Raw genomic sequence first — 24,849 nt, 5'->3', positions numbered from 1 at the left:
AAGACTATCTTAAGGATATGCCGGGGGAAATACAGGATCAAACGGACTTTAAGAGAGTTTCGAGCATGGCCAAATAAGCATTTATGAACAATTCAGAAGAAACTCTGTTGTGAACTGGAAGCCAATGTAACTAATAGGAAAGGTGGGGCTTCAAAAAACAACTGGGAACTCCTAGAATGTAATGTACAGCTTGATTTTAAACCAGTTGTAAGTGTTTCATTTGATTTTTAGGAATAGCTAAATACAGGGCATTACAATATTCAAGCCAAGCTCCAATGATGGCAGAAACCACCAATCTTCTGGTGCTTTCTGGGAGTAATCCCGGGAAGCTTTTATGACAAACAGCATGAGGAAAGCATCACCGATATTTTTGACTCCCTCTTGAATCCGCCGTCAAAATGTATTCCCAGGCTCTTTAGCTGCGTTAAAAATGTGGTCGAGAACCCAAACATCTGGCCCGGGGTAGCATCCATGTCGATGAATTATTACCAAGCATGAGCAGCTCTGTGTATGCATGTTTATTTTAAGCCCATTACAATCCACACAGGTCTTTATGTTTTGGAAACAAGTTGGAAGTAGATCAAATGAGCCCTCAATTCCGGATTAGATGGCTCTTATCCTTCCTGTGCTCACATTCAGATGAACTGTCAGCTGAACAACAAATGGCCAGGGACTGAATGGAGGTGAAGTGGCAGACCATTTCAGACTTTGGGAGCCAAGAGACAGAAAGAACTGCCCCACAACTAGGGGGCAGATAGTAGAGTCCGTGGTATATTACAGGTGAATGATGCATCATGAGGATGGATGGAACACTATGCTCTTATGGGCCTTGCACATGAAAGATCTCAGACAGTGACTTTAAGAGAAGTTCCTGCTGCACTGGGAGCCAGTGTAGAGCCCATCCTGCTGCAGGTGATGGTGGAACAGTCTATAATCTATAAAACAGTCAATAGAATTGTGAATTGATTTATTAAACTTCAGTCGAAGAGGAGTACTGTCCACATGGCAGCGGATCTTGATACCAATGGACCAAATTAGCTCCCTCGGTGGTCGCAGAAAGGGATAAAATAGGATGGGAGACGGCGGACCCTTGAAAGAAACCCACAGACATGCTCAGGAGAGTGAAAGGGAGGGAAGGGACACCATCCGCCTCTGACCCTTGAAGAAAGAACTGAACCAGTTCAAGAGAGTCCAACGCAGAGTATCAGGGCGTGGCAAAAGCAGTTGTGTCCGTCCTGATCAGAACTGGCTGGGAGGTTATGCAGACATTTAGAGGTCAAGTAATAAACTTTAAACTCAATACACTTTTGCCCCAGGAACCAAGGTAGATCTAAGCAGCAGGAATTGGAGGCTGCTCTTCTTCCTAAACAAAAATTAGGAAAGCACATTCTGAAATACCTGCATGAGTTTCATTTAATAATCAGACAACCCCGGGTGAATGAGGTTAGCAAAAACTCACCTTGTAGTAACCTGGTTCCAACAACTACTTCCTGAAACGCATGAGCAGAGAAGCAGGAGAAACATTTTCAGCTGAAAATGTCCCGCTAACTATAGCATCAGTCTGAGCGAATGCGGAGATCAGAGCCCTGTAGGACCAGGGGGGATGACCGACCTTCCCAACAAAGGCATGGGATGTCAAATCAGAACTGTGGGGGCTGCGTTATTCTATACAGGGTCTGACGAAAACCCCGGTATCAAAAAAATCGGTGTTTAGGTCGCATGTAACTTCAGGCCATTAGTGCTCATCCAGCATGCCATCATCTGGAGATTGGTCGTCAGGTCCCCCATTTGTCTTGTGCTCCACTCAATTGTCAATTAATCAAATAATTTGTAAAGCGCACCACATACCCACAAGGGTTTCAAGGCGCTGAAGGGAGGGGAGGTAGGGGGTGCTGTTGCTACTGGTCGAACAGCCAGGTCTTGAGTTGTCTCCTGAAGGTTTGAAGGTCTTTGGTTTGTCGTAGGATGGGGGGGATGGGGGTGTTCCAGGTCTTGGCGGGCGTGGTGGGAGAAGGATTTGCCTCCGGCTGTGGTTTTACGGATGCGTGGGACGGTAGCCAGGGAGAGGTCTGCAGAGCGGAGTTGCCTGTTGGGTACGTAGAAGGAGAGTCGGCTGTTGAGATAGGCTGGGCCGGCCTTGTGTGCGTGGATCAGGAGCTTGAAGGAGATTCTTTTGTCAACAGGGAGCCAGTGCAGGTTCCTCAGGTGGGGGGTGCTGTGGTCACGGTGCGGGACGTCGAGTATCAGGCGTGCAGAGGGATTCTGGATTCTTTGCAGTCTGTTGATTAGCTTGGTCGGGGCTCCGGCATCGAGGGCGTTTCCGTAGTCGAGTCTGCTGCTGACTAGGGTCTGGGTGACTGTTTTCTTTGTGTCTGTCGGGATCTATCAGTAGATCTTGCAGAGCATACGGAGGGTGTTGAAACAAGTGGAGGAGACAGCGTTGACTTGTGTGGTCATGGTGAGTTTCGGGTCGAGGATGACTCCCAGATTGCATGCGTGGGTGGTGGGTGCGGGGGGTGTCCCCAGTGATGCTTGCCACCAGGAGTCGTCCCATGCTGAGGGGTTGGGCCCAAGGATGAGGATCTCCGTCTTGTCTGTGTTCAGTTTGAGGCGGCTATGCTCCATCCACTCGGCGACGGCCTTCATTCCCTGGTGGAGGTTGGATTTGGCAGTGAGGGGGTCCTTGGTGAGGGAGAGGATCAGTTGCGTGTCGTCGGCATAGGAGATTATGTTGAGATTGTGCTGTCAGGCGATGCATGCGAGAGGCACCATGTAGATGTTGAACAGCGTCAGGCTGAGGGAGGATACCTGCGGGACGCCGCAGAGGATCTCGGAGGCTTCGGATCGGAACGGGAAGAGGCGGACTCTGGGTTCTGGCAGACAGGAAGGAGGTCCAGTCCAGGGCCTTGTCTCGGATCCCTGCATTGTGGAGTCGTGTGCGTAGTGTGCTGTGGCAGACGGTGTCGAAGGCAGCGGAGAGGTCCACAAGGATGAGGGCCGCCGTCTCGCCGTTGTCCAACAGGATCCTGATGTCGTCTGTGGTGGCGAGGAGGGCGGTCTCGGTGCTGTGGTTGCTGCGGAAACCTGACTGGGAGTGGTCCAGATGCGGTTGCCTTCGAGGTAGCTGGTGAGCTGGATGTTGACTATCTTCTCGATGACCTTAGCTGGAAACGGAAGCAAGGAGATGGGACGGAAGTTTTTCAGTTCGCTCGGGTCCGCCTTGGGTTTTTTCAGTAGGGTGTTGATCTCGGCGTGTTTCCAGCTCTCAGGGAAGGTCGCGGTCTCGAAGGAGAGCTGGATGATGTTACGTAGGTGGGTTGCGATGGAGCTGCCGGCTTTGTTGAAGATATGGTGTGGAAAAGGGTCAGATGGTGAGCCGGAGTGGATTGTGCCCATGGTCTTGATTGTGTCTTCCATTCTCACGTTGGCCCAGGTTGTCAGGGGGTCGTAGTCAGTGGGGTGTGGTGGTTCCTGAGTGTTGGGGCCTGTAGGGTCGTCCGGGGGTTGAAGCTGTTATGGGATGTTGGCGATCTTGCGGTGGAAGAAGGTGGCGAGGGAGTCGCACAGGGCTTGCGACGGCGGGATGTCGGCGCTGGAGCTGGGGTTGGAGAGTTCCTTCACGACGTGAAGAGCTCCTTGCTGTTGTGTGCGTTGTTGAGGCGGTCTTTGAAGGAGGTCCTCTTGGCGGTCCTGATGAGGTGGTGGTGGTGGTGGTTGCTGTTGCGGATGGAGTCTTTGTGGGCTGCGCGTCTGCCAAGCGACTTCTCGCTGTGTCATATGTTCTCCAACTTCTGGCAGGTGCGCTTAGACGCTATGAGTTCCGGGGTGAACCAGTTGGCTCTTTTGCTGATGTCTGAGGGTTTGTTTTTTCAGCGGGGCTAAGGTGTTGGCATAGTCATCCATCCATCGTCTGAGGGTGCGCGCGCCATCGTCTGGGTTGGAGGGGTTGGTCTGTGGGTTGAGTGCGAGGTTTGTCTGTAGTTCTACTTCTGTGATTTTGCCCCAGCAGCGCCGGCGGGATCTGTAGGGTGCGGTGATGTGCGACTGGTTTCCGGAAGGTGAAGTGAATGCAGTGGTGGTTGGTCCAGGTGGGTTCAGAGACATGGCTGAAAGATGTGTGGGCTTTAGGAGAAGAGGGCATCAAGCGTGTGTCCGGCGATGTGGGTCGGCGTCGTGACGAGATGTTCCAGTCCGAGGTTGGCGAGGTTGTCTATCAGGGTGGAGGAGTTGCTGTCGTTGTTGTTCTCCAGATGGAAGTTCAGGTCTCAGAGGAGGATGTAGTTGGTGGAGGTAGATAGATTTGGATACTAAAAACAACCTCCAGTGCATGAGTGGTTTAGACATTAACGAGGCAGAGGGAATGGTGAGCCATGAAGCACATTTGCTATCAAAGGCAGAGTGAAAGAATACCTTATTCATCACAGTCACCAGGTAGGCTTTCCATCCTATGTCTGGCCTTAAAAAAATCTCAGCAACTGCCTTAGCGCCACTTTGTCAAGATGGCCTGGGAAGGCCGGAAATAAGTGAATATTTAAATAACACTGTTGAATTCTTAAGATCTTTCGAGACCAGTTTGAAGGCAACTGAGGTGATGGACTCAAATGTTTCAGCTACAAGGCTGGAAGGGCTGAACTAAAAGCAACCTAAAGAGATACGCGACCTCCGAATTTGCCAATAATTTAGACGAAAATCACCTTTTCTAGTTAGGGCTGGGCTACTCCCCAAGGGTCTCCAATCCACTGTGAGTCACTGAGGCAAAAAGGCAAAAGTAGACTGAATATATGTGACCCTTGAAAAGAAGAAGTGCTTAGGTGTGTTGCACTTCTCCAACGGTGCCAGGGAGCTGCAAAGTGGCTTGGTTTGATATGTGACACCCGCAGTTCTGGATTGTCAGCCAGCACCACTTTGAACTTGTAGTGACAATGCACAGTGTAAGTATGGGCTTGAAATCCTAGCAATAGAGAACTCTTTGATAAGATATTATGGATGACTGAACGGGCCCCGCATGACATGGGACCAATTGGCAGCTATACATTCACCGCCCTGAACAGCTTTCTCATCCCTCAAACGACTGTGCGGATTTATTGTTTTGAAATATTGCAACAAAGTCCACAATGAGAAGTAATCTAAAATCCATCAGGAAATATAACCAAGGAAGTAGATCAACCGAAATCAAGACAGATAGAGTTCAAGTCTGGACTACTAAAGGGGCTGGAAGCCAAGAAAGAGTGCAGCCAAAGTCTGCCCCCTGGGAGCGCCTGGAGTCCTTCGGATGAAGTCTTTCAAGGCTCTGTAAATCCCCGGAGCATCAAAGGCCATGGTTGAGGAAGTGTTTCTTCGGGTCCTCAGGGGAAGATCTAATTGAAAAGGGCAGGAGCTTTTGTTTTTTGTAATAAACAAAAATAGAATATATTTTTCTTTCCCACTTCTCTGCTCTTTTTCTGATGTTGTCTGCATAAGCGTGCATGTTGCACAGCTGTTGGTCCAATGTGTGCATGCCAAGACTGAACGGGCCAATCCATTTGTCAGAGGCACTGAAATCCCAAGGGTAGGGATTCTTTCCATTACGTTATGCATCACTGTCTGCTTTACTAATCTAGATATTTGTCTCAGTAGCTTTGTATCTTCTCAGAGGAAATAACCCTTCGGTTAAGGTGCAGCAGTAACAAAAAATATATATTCTGCAAAGATCTATACTAACTCAAGGAATTTTCTGAGAAAAAAATTGTCCTCTTCCACTAATCCGTTTAGTGCACCCAATTAAGACTTTGGGGCACAACAAGTTGAATTTCAGATTCTAAATACTGATTGACATATTCTGAAAAGAGGGAATTCCCAATTTCTCATGCAAAAAAGTTAATATGCTTGGTGGGCTTTTTCTTGTGGGTAAATCTGCATTATGAGGGAAGGGGAAGAAAGGGGAGGTGTTGCTATGTAGATGAGCAGACATACAAACACCTGTGGACTCCCATAAAGTCAAATGTTTTGTGGATTTTTGTAAATTCTTTTTATTGATTATATTATATACACTGCATTGAACATATCAAAGTGCACAGACTCTTCAAACCATTACACTTGGGTATCACCACCACAGCAGAGTTTAAGGTACATCCCAGAAAGCAGACATTGCCCAAGAATACACTGTTCATCAAGAATAACATAGTAATATCTCATAACTTATCTCTTGCTTGCGTTCTTTCATAACTTTGTCTTATCCGTCCCCATGGGACACTCTACAGGTCACATGGAACTATGTGGACCTCGCATGTTCCTTCTGTTTGGGTTTCTCTCTGTACCGCTTCCCCTTCGGTGTTGCCCACACTCCACTCTACTTTCCTGTTCTGCAGTGTTACTCCTTGCCTCCACACCAATGCTCCTGCGGTCGAGTAACCAGGGCATCGGGAAGTGCCTGCAGTATCGATGGCCACTCGCCTACGTCTTCGGTGAGTTTTTCATCTTGCCGCTTTCATCATCCTTTCTTCACCTGCCGCCCTCTCCACCATGTCTCTAATAGAGTTATGAACTTCAGTCCCAATAGGTGTTGTTTCTGTGACTAGGAAGACCCATGTAGTCGCATGGATGTAACTTCACCACCACCCCTGTCTATTAGGCCTGCACTTACGGCAGCTTCATATCACATGACTAAAATTCGCTAGAGGTGCAACACCCAATACGCCATTGTGAAATCTGGCGTAAAAACTTTTTGGAAATTTACTCAAACAATTCCACAGTGATATCCAGACATGAATCAACTCTCCAAAGGGCAAGGGTTGCTGTGTTCCCGATTAAGAAAGGAAAGGGAACGACTACATATCTGTGGTTGTCAGCTGAGAACTTTCCCGGGGGAGGTAAAAACACGATTTTACCGAAACATTCAATAAAAGCACTGTAATCTTGCCGTCCAACCAGTTTAGTTTAGAAAGCTAGAGACTTATGAAAGGAAAACCAAATGTTTTATTTCCAAATGTAACCCTCTAAAATTCTTTAAATCCCTTAGCCAAATCCCCCAAAATAAAAGTTCCAGAACAGACGCGTACTTATGCCTACTCAGCTATATTAGCTCTTTTTACTGAAACTCAACCATTTCGTAGGTCACTTTTGTCGGGGTGACTTCATGGTATTGTGCTCTTGACAATTCCATGAAGCTAGAGTATTTGGAAATACTTTGATGTAGTGGAATTTCAAAGAGAGCAAACTAATTCTAAGTGAAGAAAATACACCAGAAAGCCATTCCATTTTTCCTGTGTGAAAACAAAGATGCTCAACATTCTCAGGTTTTCTCAGGCTGTGAAGGATTGGACACAGCGGTCAATCAATTACCTTCCTGTGGAAATGGAGTCCTCTTTTGAAGCTAGAGTATCCTGACCGCAAGCAACCTACAGAATAATCTACCTAACCCAGAAAGCAACATCCCCAAAGAACAGAAAAAGGCACAAAGGCATAGACAACCTTCTGGGTGCTCTCAATGTAACTGGGGCAATTCTTTTCGTTTATAAACTTGTGTATAAATTTTAGATTAGGTTAGCAGAAGCTGGATCTTCAGGTTGGACGTGCTGGGCTGAAGTAGGCAAGCAAAGTCCTGAAATGCTTCCCTGAAAAAACACGAAGAACGAAGCAAGTAAGCAGTAGCTATGACTATTTGTAAAAAGCACAGTAACAGAAAGGACCAGAAACCATGAACAAGGAATCATACGAAACAGAAGATCAAATATAGGGAGCTGCGACGCAATAATACAGGGACGGACCCATTTAGCCAGAGTGGAAACCGGGTTAACTTGTAAAACAAAAATACAATGGTCCAATGCGTAAAAATGGAACCACAGATCTACCACACAAACGCTATCAGAGTCACAATGGGTATGGTAATGTTATCAATAAATGGGCTCAAAGTATTATGTCAACGTGATATAATCTCACAGCATCATGAAATTGAAATAGGACAATCAGTGCAGACAGTGGGAAAGAAGTGCTCAGTACAAATGACCTAATTTACATATATACATCTTGTTAACAGCAGGTGTCCATATTAAGGCCCCGCTCCAATCTGAGAAGATCACTGTTCTTAGTGATGCTCGGGTCCGCCTTGGGTTTTTTCAGTAGGGTGTTGATCTCGGCGTGTTTCCAGCTCTCAGGGAAGGTCGCGGTCTCGAAGGAGAGCTGGATGATGTTACGTAGGTGGGTTGCGATGGAGCTGCCGGCTTTGTTGAAGATATGGTGTGGAAAAGGGTCAGATGGTGAGCCGGAGTGGATTGTGCCCATGGTCTTGATTGTGTCTTCGATTCTCACGTTGGCCCAGGTTGTCAGGGGGTCGTAGTCAGTGGGGTGTGGTGGTTCCTGAGTGTTGGGGCCTGTAGGGTCGTCCGGGGGTTGAAGCTGTTATGGGATGTTGGCGATCTTGCGGTGGAAGAAGGTGGCGAGGGAGTCGCACAGGGCTTGCGACGGCGGGATGTCGGCGCTGGAGCTGGGGTTGGAGAGTTCCTTCACGACGTGAAGAGCTCCTTGCTGTTGTGTGCGTTGTTGAGGCGGTCTTTGAAGGAGGTCCTCTTGGCGGTCCTGATGAGGTGGTGGTGGTGGTGGTGGTGGTTGCTGTTGCGGATGGAGTCTTTGTGGGCTGCGCGTCTGCCAAGCGACTTCTCGCTGTGTCATATGTTCTTCAACTTCTGGCAGGTGCGCTTAGACGCTATGAGTTCCGGGGTGAACCAGTTGGCTCTCTTGCTGGTGTCTGAGGGTTTGTTTTTTCAGCGGGGCTAAGTTGTTGGCATAGTCATCCATCCATCGTCTGAGGGTGCGCGCGCCATCGTCTGGGTTGGAGGGGTTGGTCTGTGGGTTGAGTGCGAGGTTTGTCTGTAGTTCTACTTCGGTGATTTTGCCCCAGCAGCGCCGGCGGGATCTGTAGGGTGCGGTGATGTGCGACTGGTTTCCGGAAGGTGAAGTGAATGCAGTGGTGGTTGGTCCAGGTGGGTTCAGAGACATGGCTGAAAGATGTGTGGGCTTTAGGAGAAGAGGGCATCAAGCGTGTGTCCGGCGATGTGGGTCGGCGTCGTGACAGGGACGGACCCATTTAGCCAGAGTGGAAACCGGGTTAACTTGTAAAACAAAAATACAATGGTCCAATGCGTAAAAATGGAACCACAGATCTACCACACAAACGCTATCAGAGTCACAATGGGTATGGTAATGTTATCAATAAATGGGCTCAAAGTATTATGTCAACGTGATATAATCTCACAGCATCAAGAAATTGAAATAGGACAATCAGTGCAGACAGTGGGAAAGAAGTGCTCAGTACAAATGACCTAATTTACATATATACATCTTGTTAACAGCAGGTGTCCATATTAAGGCCCCGCTCCAATCTGAGAAGATCACTGTTCTTAGTGATGCTCGGGTCCGCCTTGGGTTTTTTCAGTAGGGTGTTGATCTCGGCGTGTTTCCAGCTCTCAGGGAAGGTCGCGGTCTCGAAGGAGAGCTGGATGATGTTACGTAGGTGGGTTGCGATGGAGCTGCCGGCTTTGTTGAAGATATGGTGTGGAAAAGGGTCAGATGGTGAGCCGGAGTGGATTGTGCCCATGGTCTTGATTGTGTCTTCGATTCTCACGTTGGCCCAGGTTGTCAGGGGGTCGTAGTCAGTGGGGTGTGGTGGTTCCTGAGTGTTGGGGCCTGTAGGGTCGTCCGGGGGTTGAAGCTGTTATGGGATGTTGGCGATCTTGCGGTGGAAGAAGGTGGCGAGGGAGTCGCACAGGGCTTGCGACGGCGGGATGTCGGCGCTGGAGCTGGGGTTGGAGAGTTCCTTCACGACGTGAAGAGCTCCTTGCTGTTGTGTGCGTTGTTGAGGCGGTCTTTGAAGGAGGTCCTCTTGGCGGTCCTGATGAGGTGGTGGTGGTGGTGGTGGTGGTTGCTGTTGCGGATGGAGTCTTTGCGGGCTGCGCGTCTGCCAAGCGACTTCTCGCTGTGTCATATGTTCTTCAACTTCTGGCAGGTGCGCTTAGACGCTATGAGTTCCGGGGTGAACCAGTTGGCTCTCTTGCTGGTGTCTGAGGGTTTGTTTTTTCAGCGGGGCTAAGGTGTTGGCATAGTCATCCATCCATCGTCTGAGGGTGCGCGCGCCATCGTCTGGGTTGGAGGGGTTGGTCTGTGGGTTGAGTGCGAGGTTTGTCTGTAGTTCTACTTCGGTGATTTTGCCCCAGCAGCGCCGGCGGGATCTGTAGGGTGCGGTGATGTGCGACTGGTTTCCGGAAGGTGAAGTGAATGCAGTGGTGGTTGGTCCAGGTGGGTTCAGAGACATGGCTGAAAGATGTGTGGGCTTTAGGAGAAGAGGGCATCAAGCGTGTGTCCGGCGATGTGGGTCGGCGTCGTGACAGGGACGGACCCATTTAGCCAGAGTGGAAACCGGGTTAACTTGTAAAACAAAAATACAATGGTCCAATGCGTAAAAATGGAACCACAGATCTACCACACAAACGCTATCAGAGTCACAATGGGTATGGTAATGTTATCAATAAATGGGCTCAAAGTATTATGTCAACGTGATATAATCTCACAGCATCATGAAATTGAAATAGGACAATCAGTGCAGACAGTGGGAAAGAAGTGCTCAGTACAAATGACCTAATTTACATATATACATCTTGTTAACAGCAGGTGTCCATATTAAGGCCCGCTCCAATCTGAGAAGATCACTGTTCTTAGTGATGCTGATGGGACAACCCCCTTGGGTTTCCCAACATTTCGACCCAAGATGGAACTGATCCATGGGTCTCCAGACCAACTGATGCCCTTAGGCAGCTACCAAACAGCCCTGTTTACAAGGTTGTGGATTCAATCCTAACTGTTTGCGGTTATATGAAGAAAGCCCAGTGCACCAAATATGGAACTCACTGCACAGGTCAACTCCGTGTCCGAACAGCGTGGAAACAACTGACATATTTAAAAAAAATAATAACCAACTTCCATTACACTTAATCTTGTTTTTTAATATGACAGATGATCTTTTTGAACGAAAGCGTTGCTAGGAAAGTCGCTCTGCCACCCATAAGGTCTTGTTTGCGCTGTATATAGCTGCTAATAAATAATTACATTGGTGCTTTCTCTCTGCCTTTTCTGAATGGAAGTTAAGCAGGAGGCTGGTGTGTGTAGCTACTGCTCTAACTGTCCCGTTAAAGCAGCTGTGGGCAGTGGGCTCAGGAAGAAAGTATCTCTCCCTTGGCAGGAAATAAAGTCTCAAGGAAAGAGGTAGGAGCAGAGCTTCTCCCACGGGAAACAAACATAATACAAAAGAGTAATGCCTGTGCATCACCACAGACTTCAGTGACCGCATCCAAAAGTCTAATGCTGCCCTCCTTTATCGCAGCAATTTTGGGATAATTTGCATGATCCCAAAATTAGGGGTCCTGCGCGAAAGGAGTTGAGCCCTAACAGGGACACATCAGGCCACTAACCGCGTTAGACCATGCTTATGGAATCTTGGCGGCTCCCCATAAGCATGTCCTAGATTTGCCTTTCCTCTTTTGGCTCCATCTCAAAATGTAAGGGGTATTACGGGTTGCCCCTAAAGTGAAGGAGGAATGAGCCCAAGATAGTGGATGGTCTGGGGGATCTTCCCAGGAACATGGGCTGTCTACCCCTCCCTTCCTACAGCTCAAGCTGCCATATACACCAATAGCCTGAGCTGGTTCCAGCTCTCTGTCCTTAAAGCAAGAGCCAGGTTTCTATTCTTAAATACAAAACACATGGAGACCCTTAAGTAAAGCTTTAGAGTTCTTGTGAATTACACAAATGGATTAGCTTAACTGGAAACTATGTTAGGCAGACTCTTGAAAAACACTTGGGCCAATTTAGAATCCTGAATCCTGCACTTATGTCAAAGACAAACGCCAGCCATGTAATATGCATAATAGTGTCGACGCGTTTGCTCCTCGTTCTGACGAACTGCACACACAAGAGGGGAATACACAATCTGACTAACTTCAGGCTATTTCAGTTTTATCAGAATTTTTATTTGTAGGTTGTGCTGGTAAGGCTAAACACATAATAAACTAGTTTGCACCCTTTAGTTACAAATTTCACATCGACATGTAAAATCACATTCTTAGTATGTCAAAAGACTACATCACTTTTCAAAAACACTAGGTCTCGGATACACATAGAAGAAGAGCAAACGCGCCAACCTGTGTATGCTTTGTGGTCGGTTTAGTACTTTAAATATGTGAAAATCAATCCACTTTAATAGTCCTTTTTAGGTCTCGCCTGTCGATGCGCATGCACATCGAGCAAGCGAGACTATAGGGGCTCATCCACTCTTTATCCACACTGCAAGGAATCGTGGCGATTCCTTGCAGTGCCCGTGACTTTTAAGGTCAATGCGCATGCGCATTAAGCTTATGCGCATGCGCATTGACCTTAAAAGTCACGGGCGCGTGCATGTCCGTCTTTGTTTACCCGCTCCGCCCCCTCCCGCCGTGTCGCCTTGCCTACTCTCTGAGACAGCCTCCCCCAGCTCCGCCCCCTCACTACTTGATTGCACGGCCGCTAGGCCGTGCCTCCCCTACTCTCCTCCCCCCTCCTCCCCTGCCTGCCTGCCGCTAGGCCGTGCCTCCCCTACTCTCCTCCCCCCTCCTCCTCCTACTCTCCTCCCCTGCCGTGTCGCATTTCTCCTCCCCCCTCCCCTCTCCTCCGTCCGTCCTGTTATTTCATGTCGATTTCTAGTGAGCCATGTGGATTTTAGTAGCATGCTAGCTCTAAAGTATGACAAAACATAACTTTGCTTGTCAGAGATCACTGATACGATAAAGGCAATCATATACAAACATTCTACAGAGATTGGCGGTGAAGGCGTTCTTTTTAGAGCAATCTTATAATTTGGTGAGAAGCTAGTCCGGCTGAGACTAGCCTTCGCCATATTTCCCAGAAAGTATACCACAATTCGGTTGACTAGGCCTCCATCGGTCGGAATACATATTTCACAAACATTCGCGAAATAACTCCCTCGCCTGTAGAAATATATTTTTATCTCACAGCTGTGGTGCAATAAAACCCCCCGCACTTGCCACACATTTTATAAACTCGCTTTCTTCCTAATTATCGGTGGATTTACCACAACGCAACTGAATTCCGCTTGTACATATTTTCCGGGTTTGTTTGCATGTGTACCCATGGTGACTCATGCTTCAAGCTTCCTGCAGCAACAATGCGAGTAATGACGGCGATCTGACATTTCACGTGACAGCCTGCCGGAATGAGTAGGTGTCAGAGACGTTAGTTACTGCTGCTTCAGAAAGGATGAGAGACGCCCGTCGCGCCGTGCACAGGCACTTGAGAAAGAGCAGCGGAGGGCAGTGTGTAAATAAGCACATGCCAGGTGACTGTCCAATTTCACAGCCTATTGAGATGTACCCAGGCATTGAAGCCCCGGTGATTCACGCGCACACTGCAGCTCGCGCTGTGCCTCTATATAAGGCTGCTTCCTTTGCACTGGCAGGGCCCGAGCGCCGCGACATCAAAGGGAAGCTTGGTTTTGTCTCGGAACTGCATTCAGTCCTGTCACAGCAAATCAGCCAGAGAGCCGAATGAATTTATTGCAAAATGCCTCCCAAACAAGAGACTCCCATTTCCTCTTTAGACATGTGAAAAAACGTGTTTTTTTTTTTTTGTTGTTCAGTGAAAAGATACCGGCAAAGTGATAACATCTGGCTGGAGCGAACCGCTGCCAGCTAAAGAATGGTTTCCTCTCAGTGGGCCTGACCAGGGTCTGATGCTGTGCAGATGTGCGGCCAGGCCTGACTGTAAAAGTTATAAACATTGTCATAACATTGTTCGACTTCTCGAGTATTCCAAAATGGCGAGCGGATGATGCACCGGCGGTGCGGCCTTCTCCAGACAGCGTCCCGTGCCAGGGTCGAAACAGGCATTTATTTAAGCGCCAGTATGCAGGCAAGTGTTTTGCAGTGGTCTCCCTCATGTACTGCTCTTCCCCCTCCGTCATGCTCTGTGTTGCTCTCCCGCATGTACTTCTCGTCCCCCTCCACCATGCTCGGTGTTGCTCTCCCGCATGTACTTCTCTTCCCCCTCTGCCATGCGACATGTTGCTCACCCATGTGCTTCTCCCTCACCGGCCTCAGTGATGCGCTGCTTGACCTGGGCTTTGCCTGCTCCCGTTCCTCACCTGCCTCAGTAATGCGCTGCTGGAACTCCTGTGCCTCACCTCCTCCAGGTTGCTTTCTTGCCAGTAGTATTCCTTGCCTGCTTCATGTTTCGCTCGTCAGTTTGCTTTATTCCACCCCTCACTGCTCAGTCACCCGTTTGCTTTACAACACCCCCCAGCCCTGCTATGTTGCTTCTGTCCCAGTGGTCTCTCCTGCCAAACCAGTGTTACATTCCCTCACCCACTTAAAAAAATTCACACTTCAACCAATTCAATTCCAATCAGCTCCGCCCCCTCCCCTTCCCGCCGTGTCGCATTTCTCCTCCCCCCTCCCCTCTCTTCCCTCCGTCTTCAGTAGAAATCGTGGCTGTAGAATCAAATAAGCTTTATTGCAAAAAGACTTCCCGTGTCCAAACAATGTTACAATCACTTGAGGTATTGAGGCGGGGATTTGCAAATTGATGCTAACAGCCGAAGAGTCAGTCTTGAAGGATCTGACTGGTACAGGTATTCAGTCTGCACGGCACCCCACCCCCGCATTGTCCAAAGTTGCCAAGTTTTCAGTCTTAAGTGTGACATTTGCACGTTTTCAGTGTGCTCCTGTGTGATATTTCATTGCCTTATAGTCTGTGTCACTTTCTAATGGCGAGTAAAGCGGTTATGTCCGTGTAGAGAAACGTTGCACAGTTATGGTATAGAAATAGTCTTGAAACAATTGCAAACTCTTTAAACGCTTATGCTGTAACACAAATTACTTTCCTTTACGGACATGATCGCCATGAAACAATAGTGGTGTTATTTATAATAATATAGATGTATTTTATTGGTATATCTCCAGTTTGTTTAAACTGTGTGTTATTTTCATAAGCTACATCAGTTCTATTCAGTGATGAAAAATTATCATTCTCAGTATTCATCTGGACATGAAATGCAGCTGTGCAAACTTAAAATAACTCTGTGGGGGTGTGTTCTTGGAGGGGAAGGGGCTCATGCTAAGTATTGCCTGAGAGGCACTTATGCACACATCAAGCCTCTTTACATTCACCCCCAAAATCTTGCTAAACCCTACGATCGTCAGGTTTTTAGGTCTCGCCTCAACCCCTCACCCTCAACCCCTCACTCACCCTCACTCTCACTCATCCTCACTCACCCTCAACCCCTCACCTCCTCACCCTCACTCACTCACCCTCAACCCCTCACTCACCCTCACTCTCACTCACCCTCACTCAGCCTCAACTACTCCCCCTCACCCTCACTCACCCTCACTCACCCTCACTCACCCTCAACACCTCACTCACCCTCACCCACCCTCACCCTCACTCACCTTCAACACCTCACCCTCAACCTCAACCCCTCACTCACCCTCACTCACCCTCACTCACCCTCACTCACCCTCAACTACTCCCCCTCACCCTCACTCACACTCAACACCTCACCCTAACTCACCCTCACCCTCACTCACCCTCAACGCCTCACCCTCACTCACCCTCACCCTCACTCACCCTCACTCACCCTCACTCTCACTCACCCTCACTCACCCTCACTCACCCTCACTCACCCTCACCCTCACTCACCCTCACCCTCACCTTCACCCTCACTCACCCTCAACCCCTCACCCTCACTCACCCCACTCACCCTCAACCCCTCACCCTCAACCCCTCACCCTCCCTCACCCTCATTCACCCTCAACCCCTCACCCTCACTCACCCTCAACCCCTCACCCTCACTCACCCTCAACCCCTCACCCACACTCACCCACACTCACCCCCACTCACACTCACACTCACCCACCCTCACTCACCCTCACTCACCCTCACCCTCACTCACCCTCACTCACCCTCACCCTCACTCACCCTCACTCACCCTCACCCTCACTCACCCTCAACCCCTCACCCTCACTCACCCTCAACCTCATGCTAAAGATTTACAAAAAAACCCATTAACAATTCTAAAAGCACTAACTCTAATGCTGCGAGACCTATTGGCTATGCCAATGCTTGTTACTATTACAGTTATGAGATAGGATTCACTTTTGATGATTCAATTTTAAAAGCATCAGTCCCCATTATAAATTATATAGAACTCACTTTGCCTACTAATGGCAACCACATGATTCCGTGAAAGTGGTTTCTAAGTCCCGAGGGTGATTGTTGAGAATATTATGGAAGAAGTAAACGTCTCTCCATTACTTTCTTGGCAAGAACTAAAGGTACTTAAGTCTGTAAATTCAAGCTAGCACACCAAGGCTACAATTCAAGTAGATTTCAGAGTGAAATGTTTACCTGGTTTAGTCAGTCTGCAAACTGAAGTAGTTAGAAGGCTTCATTTCTAGGCTGAGGTGTTTTCAACAGCAGGTTTGCCTGCTGATAGTTGTGACGCATTTCTCCCCCCACCCAAGCAATTTTTTTGGGTCCGGCTTAATAGCCCAGCTATTTACAAGAACTACTGTTATAATTTCTTTTTAAAACACATACAGTGAGGTTTGGCTCCGTCCAGAGGAGTATTACCCTCTCACTTCATGCTATTGGCCCTTTGAAGTATCATTACGCCTCTTATGTAGTGCTTGCACTGAAATGTGTAAGACTATTCTGCAATTTTAAATAGCACATTAAATTCCTTATCTCAAACATTCATGAATACAAGAAGAAAACTGTTTTGTATTTTTTCACTGCAGCAGATTTTAACCAGATCGATTGGCTTTACCAATGCTTGCTTTAGTATTGCTTGGGGTCATCTGAATAACTCCCTCATTTAGAGAGCACTGTAACTCCTTGAAAAAAGGCAGTGAAGAAGGGAGCAATCTTTGACTCGTGCCCTAGTAAAGTCGGCGCTGGGCTGTAACCCTCATGAATTCTAACAAGAAGCCACCAGTGGTAGAAGTATCACAACCCTTGGTTTACCAGCCAACACAAAGCAACATTTCTTATTACATCACTTCCTTTTTTAATGCAGCAGGAAAAGGTGAGGCTTTAGGGAGCAGGGTGAACCGAGAAGTCCCGACTAACTATTTTTTTTCTGATGCATCCATACTTGGAAGTGATGAAAACTAAAACCTACCACATGGCGCTGGTTTATGTTTAAGGTCAGTGCTACCAATTGCAGTAGCCTGGGCAACAGACAAGTAATTGTAACAGACAATCGACTGGGCGGAAACCTAGCCCCATGTTTGATCAGCTCTGGTATACAAGTTGTCCAACCACAACTCAGTTTCTTAACATTTTCATCCATACATTGAATCTTAGAAGACATATTTACTGCACAGTAAATGTCAGCCTTGTGCACTCCCAATGAGTGACGAGGAATTTAATAACGTATTCCTCTCTCTTCTGAAGTTCTGTTAATGCACTGCTACACAAGATACATAGAGGGGGTAGGTGCATAAGTGAACACAGAAAATAAAAAACAGAGGTCATGTCAGTACAAAGTATGGATTTATACTTCCAAATTCATAGGCGCACATAAGGTAAAATCTTCAAGCTTATTTACATGGTTTCCACTTAGAGTGAAACTCGTGAATGAAAAATGTAACCTGTTTGGACCCACAACTTTAAAAAACATGCACACCTGAACTACATGTATGTAACCCTTTTTGCAAGTCACTGGCTTCTCTTCCTCTTCACACAGGCCGATCAGACACCAACAGAGGCTCACTTGTCTAAAGCAACAATATATGACATTACACTTGAATACTAGAATACATTATGCCAGTTCATCCTAGGTGCACATATTTTACCTTACAAGTGCCCACACGAACGTCTCCTACCCTTAATCTCCCTCACAATTTACATGGATAGCTTTCAAACCTTCTCCCTGATGCTTGTGCAAACTACCACTGAAGGACCAGGGCCCGGTAAACATTAACTGAAAAAACAAGCATTTGCAATGCAATAGGTCTCGCATTTGCAAAATTTTAAGCTATTGCCATTGTAAATGGCATTGTAAAAGGCAATGCCTTTTATTTATCTGTTTTTTAAACCAACACATAGATAAAAGGTGTGTTATTTACAATGCCAGTAGCTAAATATCATTGCAGGAGAGAGACACGTAGAGCTCAGCCGGTGCGCCTCGATGTTACCCTATTATTGTTGTACTGGAACGAGCACCTGAGTTCACACTAGCAACAATCCTACAATTCCAGTAATGAAACAAGAACACCATACTATCCCAGTGCTGAAGACCCACTGTGTGCTCTGCCAGTGCCCCTCAATCCTGAACCTTCCTATTGTACTTGTGAGGCTAATTCACAGCTCTGCCAGTGTGATTGAATCCTGATTCGAGCCACCCCTGCTATGCCACAAAGACCCACACGCAGCTGTCCCAGTGTATCTCAATCCTGGACTGCAGCCCCCCATTGAATCCAGTTCCGAGACCACAACGTGTTCTTCTAATGCACCTCCTTCCAAAACGTACACCCCTGATGTTCTATTATATACAGCTCCCCAAGGGTACCTGCAGCTCTGAACCCACATGCTGCTCTTCCAATGCACCTTACTCGTAACTTACACCACCCCCTCCATTCCACCTAGATGAAATAAAGCTACCCCAGTCTACCTGCAGCTCTGACCCCACACGCTGCTCCTACAATGCACCTCATTCCTAACTTACATCACATCTGCCATTCCATCACATATAGCGTCCCAGTGTACCTGCAGCTTTCACCCCACACACTGCTCTTTTGAGGCACCTCACTCCTAACTTATCGTTGCAGCACAAGAAAACTTAAATGTCCAAGACGCATAAGCCCACAGCCGGGTGAGCTGCGAGGAGCAGGCAAAGACGAGTGTCTGATGCTCAGAGGCAGGCTGCAGCATAAACCGCCTTCTCCGTCCCCTGGCTCCGCTGCTCTGCTGGAGCCCCATGACTGATTGGGAGATCGGATCTCAGAAATAGAGAACAAAGAAAGTGAAACCAGCTACGGCATCACTGCTGGTTGATGTTTGACTCGATCCTGTTTGGGAGGTGTGTTATTGGCATGCAAGTATTACAGGCGCTGTAATGGGCGCTTATAAAAAAATAAAATACTCTCTAAACAAAGAATAGATAGACTGCCTTTCCGGTTTTGGTGCTTGCTGTAAGGACCGCTACCCGTGGGTGTCCTAGTCTTGGTGCAGGACAGCGCGACAGACACAGGTGCATTGTAGCATTGGAGTGTGCATGCACTGAAGGAGCTTTTCCAGTGCGGGAGGAGCGTGTGCTCAGTGGCAGAGGAATTGGATGCTTCTTACCTCTACAGGCTTCGAGGCCGCAAGCGGAGAGCAGGAGCAGTGGTGCACTGCATACTGGAGTTGGCAGCAGCATTCTAGGACCGGAGCTGCCTCGATGTAAGCTGAATACAGGAAGCTGCATTTTCGTTGCAAGAACAACAAGATGGCAGAACTGTCCGAGGCAAGCTGTATACGCAAAGCAGCATTTTCGTAGCTATGACAACAAAATGGCGTCGGACTGTCCACAGTCCCTACAGACACGCGCATGCTGTTTGCTTTGTCCATGCAGACGTGTGCATGTAAGCCTTTGGGAGAACTGATTGCAAAAGGCACTCGCATGGCGAGAGCAGCGCATGCGCTGGTATCGCCAGGCGAGACCTAAAAACGAAGGTTGATCATTCTAAACTACAGCCTAGTTACTATTACTCAGTCACTGGTCAGATTTTGCTACTTTGGAGCACAGCAACAGAAGCCACAGTCAGACTAGGAACAAGCTGGTCTGCAGGAGGGGCATTAACGCCATTTTATTAATTCAGTTCATTAGAAATGCAATCAGGCAGACATCAGGCTTAAAGCCTGGTTTCAGTTGATCTCTTGAGGATCTGGTAAAACATAATTCTTGTACGAGATTGCTAGTTTGCATCAAGTTGGGACTTGGATGTTTTAATATTTTGTAAAATGCTGTGATGCCCCTGCACAAGACAATAATACATTTTTTCAAAAACACTACTTGACCCGTCTAACTCTGCCCGCAGTTTTGCATTTACCCATTGGGTAGAGTAAGAACACTATGATCAGATGAATGAACGCAATGACAATGTCGCAAAACCTACTGGTGTTTGTATAACACAGAATGTTGTACTGCATTATTTAAAAAACACTAGTTAGTCATAAAATGTCTATTTCTCACTAATTTTCAAAGATATTGAAAAAAAAAGGGTTGGTGTATATGTTGCGTAAGAGGTCTTCCATCACCTATGACTAATGCGCGGGACCCACCCCCTGCTGGCTGTCCCTCATAAGGTTGCCTTGGTGCTTACAGTGGTAATGACTCACAAGGACTACTGTAATGCCACCTACTTCCGATCTATTCAAAGTCCCAATATAAAATTCAAAGACCCAAGAGCCACATTGACCATACATCTTCAATTCATGAAACTCAAGCCACAGCATCCCTGTTTGGAAGAGTCAGAGAAAAATCTCACTTCATACACTTGAGCCTTGTTCACAAGGTAGGTCACGGTTATAGCCTAGAAGAATATCACACAAAGAACTAACACTCAAGGCTGGTCTCTCACAACCAACTAGACATTTGCCTGGCTAGGTGCATCTATAGATACAGTTGTACCCGCCAAAAGTAACTCACCTAAGACTTAAAAATGCACAGGATGGCAGAAAATCACCTGCTTACCACAGCTTCATAGCTAAGACGCCTGTATGTATCCTCAATACATTTGCCTTAATCACTCATTGTGCAGCTGTTGAGAAACAAAGCGCTGCTAAAGATTCACTTAAATGCAACTGAAAATATAGACCAACATTATCAAAGGCAACAAGTTTCTTTTCTAATGTCATGGGTCATCTTGGTCTAATGCTTGCGGCGCTATTGAGAGCACAGGGTGCGACCTGGGGGATCCCCTTAGTGGACGGAATCCACACGGTCTCCTTATATGCAGACGATCTGCTGTTGTATGTCAAGGACTTAACCAGTTTGCCACAAACGCTCTCGGACACTTTCCGTATCTTTGAGGCCCTTTCAGGGCTCAGGGTTAATTTGAGTAAGTCGGGAGTGTACTCCTTCTGCCCCGACATGAAAGAATGCGAGATAAGCATTGATGGAATGCAGCTAGCCTGGTACCCGACCACGTTTCGGTACTTAGGTGTCCATGTTTACCGATCCCACACGGACATATTGGAGGGTAATCTTGTCAGGGCTATCTCCTCCCTGAGAGCGCAGATGACTTTTTGGAAGACGCTCCCCCTCACTGTACCTGGCAGAGTAACCCTGACGAAAATGATAGTGTAACCAAGGCTGGGGTTGAAACGATGGCTGACTTGTATGCAGACGGTACATTGCTCCCCTTGGACAGGCTGGCTGCGGACACGGACCTACCAGTAGGGCACTTTCTGCTACATGCGTCCCTATTACATGCGTTCACGAATGAGAGGGGTGATATCTTCGAGGAGCTGCCGGCGCATCTACTGGTGCAATATTTGCTTGTTATGGGAAACGGCGCACATGTGATCCATTGCTTGCCACACGCACTGCTGTCGCACACGCACAACACTTTACATTCACTGAGGGAAAAATGGGCAACAGACAGAAGACTGGACTGGACTTATAAAGAATGGACAATGATCCTAGAGGGCCCCTCCAATATCCCGCAGAATTCGCGCTTTAAGGTTATCCAATTTTACATACTACACAGGGCATACCTGTCGCCAGACAAAATTAACCGATACTTCTCGGTCGGGAACTCTGCTCTGCATGCCCGCGATGCTCTTTGGTAGGGGCGGACATTCCCCACATGCTCTGGGCCTGCCCCCGAATTCTGCCTTATTGGCGCGCAGTATCTGCACTATTATCAGCAGGGGTTGGTGCGGTGCTTCCGCATACATGGGAGGCATGTCTACTGGGCTTGTATAAACGGACAAAACACAACAGAGTCCCGGCTAGGTTCTGGGATTTGGGACTTATAACAGCCAAGAGACTCCTCACCAAACGCTGGAAAAAAAGGGACCCACCACAGGTCAAACACTGGAGCGCATCCTTTAATAACTGGGCGGCAGCGGAAAGCACTACCCTACACAGAGAGGAATGGGCGGGATTGACGGCATTTCCAATAGCACAGCTCTGGGAGGACACCTTACGGGCTTTTCAACAAGCATGTACTGATCAGGGAGTCACCTGAGAGCATATCTTCAGGGGCACAACATAGGCACCACGAGGAAGGGAGAATGGTGCAAACATTGATGGGGCTCTAGCCTAAAGTTGCGGTCTGCACCACACGTCTAGGTGAATGATATGACCGGCACGCCACGAGCCACTGGCCCCAACCACGCCCCAGCGCACAGGATGCGACTCGTGCAACTTGATTTCAAACTGAGACACTCAGCATGTCACCGCCCCCACGCCTTTGCTCCCACACACGGAAACAATAACGTATCCCCCAGGACGCACATGAAGAGATTATCTGCTTGCACAACTTTTTGATATTCCCCCTTTTATTTCCCTTTGGTTTGTATCTCCCCTCTCTTTCTTCCTCTCATTTTGACACTAGCCCCCCCTTTTTATTGTTCATTGTTTTTATATATTTCCCCCGCCCTTAGTTGATTATGTTAAGCGTGTCCCAGCGGACTTCAAAACGGACACAATAGTTGCATTGCTAAGAATACGCTCAGTTGATAGTGTTCCTTAGATCTTCCGGCTGGTTCGCAAAGCTCACGCCTCTATTCATGGAACTACCCTGGATGACGAGCCATTTCCATGTGCTTAGGGGAGGGTCAATATGTCACACATGCACTGGGTTGTGGAGTTGATTACCACATTCACGAGCTATGCGTTGTAATCATGGCCGATCCAAATGATAACACGCTATTAGATACTCCTCTGGGTTTACAACTGTCACACCTGATGGGCCCATGACCTGGGGATCGATCTCAATAGCTTGACTCTGCGACATCATTCTTTTCCCAGTCGGGGACCCAGCTGCTCTATGGAGATCGGGACAAATTCGCAGTTATGTGATATTATGTGACATTGTTCTTTTCTCTCCTATGTCTTTTTATATTTCTACATCAACGATCGCAAAGTGAAGCCTACTCCCGGTATACCATTCATGATTTTGATAATTACTATTGTATATCACCAGGATGACTTATTGTTTTCACATGCTTTTTTATCTTACCATATATTGCGACCATGTACTGGAAAAAGTTAATAAAAAATATTCAAACAAAAATGGGTCATCTTGGTCTAATAAGTAGGTCTAGTCTATTTTGATTCAGCAGACATCCAAAGCACAGTGGGTTTTTTCCCCTCAGTTTTATAAAGCGCAAACTTGACCCAAAGGTATAAGAGCACTTTACATGAGCACTAGTTGCCTTACAGATGGAAACATTCATTTTTAGGTCAAGCCTGGGCAGCGCATGCGCTGCTCTGCGAGGCATGCTGTAATAAACTATGGAGTTGAAGCTCTGCCCACTTTCCGTCAATCTTTTCAATTGGCTGGAGCAGAAACGTTTGACAATGAACGGTCCATTGGGGCATCCAAGAGAAGCTCATTAGACTTCGGTACCTGATAATTCCACTCTGCTCCTGGCCTTTCATGTGTATCAGGCAGCCTCATTTTGGCACAAAATGGCTAAAATATGAGCACGTTATCTTAAATGAGAGACCAATTCAATGGTGCCAGCAATTGGGGGAACCAGATTGCCTCACAAGCAGCAAACGTGGCTCTATTGAGGCAAAAAACATGAATGAGTCAAAAGGTCATGAGTGCCAGACTGGCTAGTGAAACACTGAATAATCCTGCATGAAGAGATTGAGGCGGGCTATGAGTATTCACCAGAGAACTTCTTAGTGTGTAAAACAGACAACAGTTTTTGTTGGCACCCTGCCATACTTGTAATCAGTAGTAAACTTCTGTCACATACCTGTTGGTGGTACTCGCACCATTGCTCCAAATGAATGTTCACAACCAGGGAAATATAAGCAGCTGCCAGGGGTGGAAATCTGTGAAAAAACAGAAGGCATTAGAATTCACCGACATAATAAAATGCGTAACTGAGAATACTTAACGTTTGAGAGCAATCCCTATCAACCTGAGCCTCTGTCAGACATATTAACCTTGTACCAAAGATCCTATCAGTAGCCCCCTGTCTGTTATAATCAAAAGAGTATACAATGCCTGTTTAGTAAAACATAGTTTATGCACGAGAACATAGATGGAAAGGTTACTTAGTAAAATCAATCCACACTATGCTCCTTTTGGGCTCCTCGGGGTGGAGATGTGCAGAATACAAGGGTAAAATATCTAGAGACATGTCAAAGAAAATGAGAGGGGTTATACCCGCTCTTCACCCACTTCTACGGCATTGGGATCGCATTTTATCTGCTTCAATTTCACATCCGCCCCAAGGCTCACCATACATTTTAGCCTTTCTTGGCAACAATCCTCATTCTTCATAGAAGCTAGAGCCACAACCCGCAGGGAACAATGTATGCAGGCCGAACACTCACCTTTGTGTTTAAACCAATCACAAGGGGATCAGAGACCAGGGGAGCAACCGTTGATTTTTGTTGCCCTTGAAATGTAGGAGGGGGCCTTGGAGCAGCTCCAAGATGTAGATGCAACGCTTTACTAGACCGTGAAAACTACATATCTTGCCATGGCAAAAAACTACGGTAACAAAGGCAATGAAACATCCATGTCTCATGACATAACTCTGTAAATTGCAGAGGTCGACGTTTTGTTGTCATATACAGGATCTATTTAACCCCCT

General features: G+C 47.3%; 1 protein-coding gene across 1 annotated transcript in view; it reads right to left on the bottom strand.

Annotated features, from left to right (window-relative positions):
• The window catches only part of LHFPL2 (LHFPL tetraspan subfamily member 2), a 390,647-nt gene that overhangs the window by 234,835 nt on the left and 130,963 nt on the right, over window positions 1-24,849 (bottom strand). Inside the window, exon 3 of the mRNA XM_078675212.1 lies at window positions 24,001-24,079. The gene's annotated coding sequence lies outside the window, so the exon portion shown is untranslated. The remainder of the gene's footprint in view (window positions 1-24,000; window positions 24,080-24,849) is intronic.

The sequence above is a fragment of the Lissotriton helveticus genome, chromosome 2_1, assembly GCF_964261635.1.
Source record: "Lissotriton helveticus chromosome 2_1, aLisHel1.1, whole genome shotgun sequence".
In the NCBI taxonomy this organism is placed as follows: Eukaryota; Metazoa; Chordata; class Amphibia; order Caudata; family Salamandridae; genus Lissotriton; species Lissotriton helveticus.
Note: the sequence above shows the minus strand (reverse complement) of the source record. Positions and strands in the feature narration are given on the sequence as shown.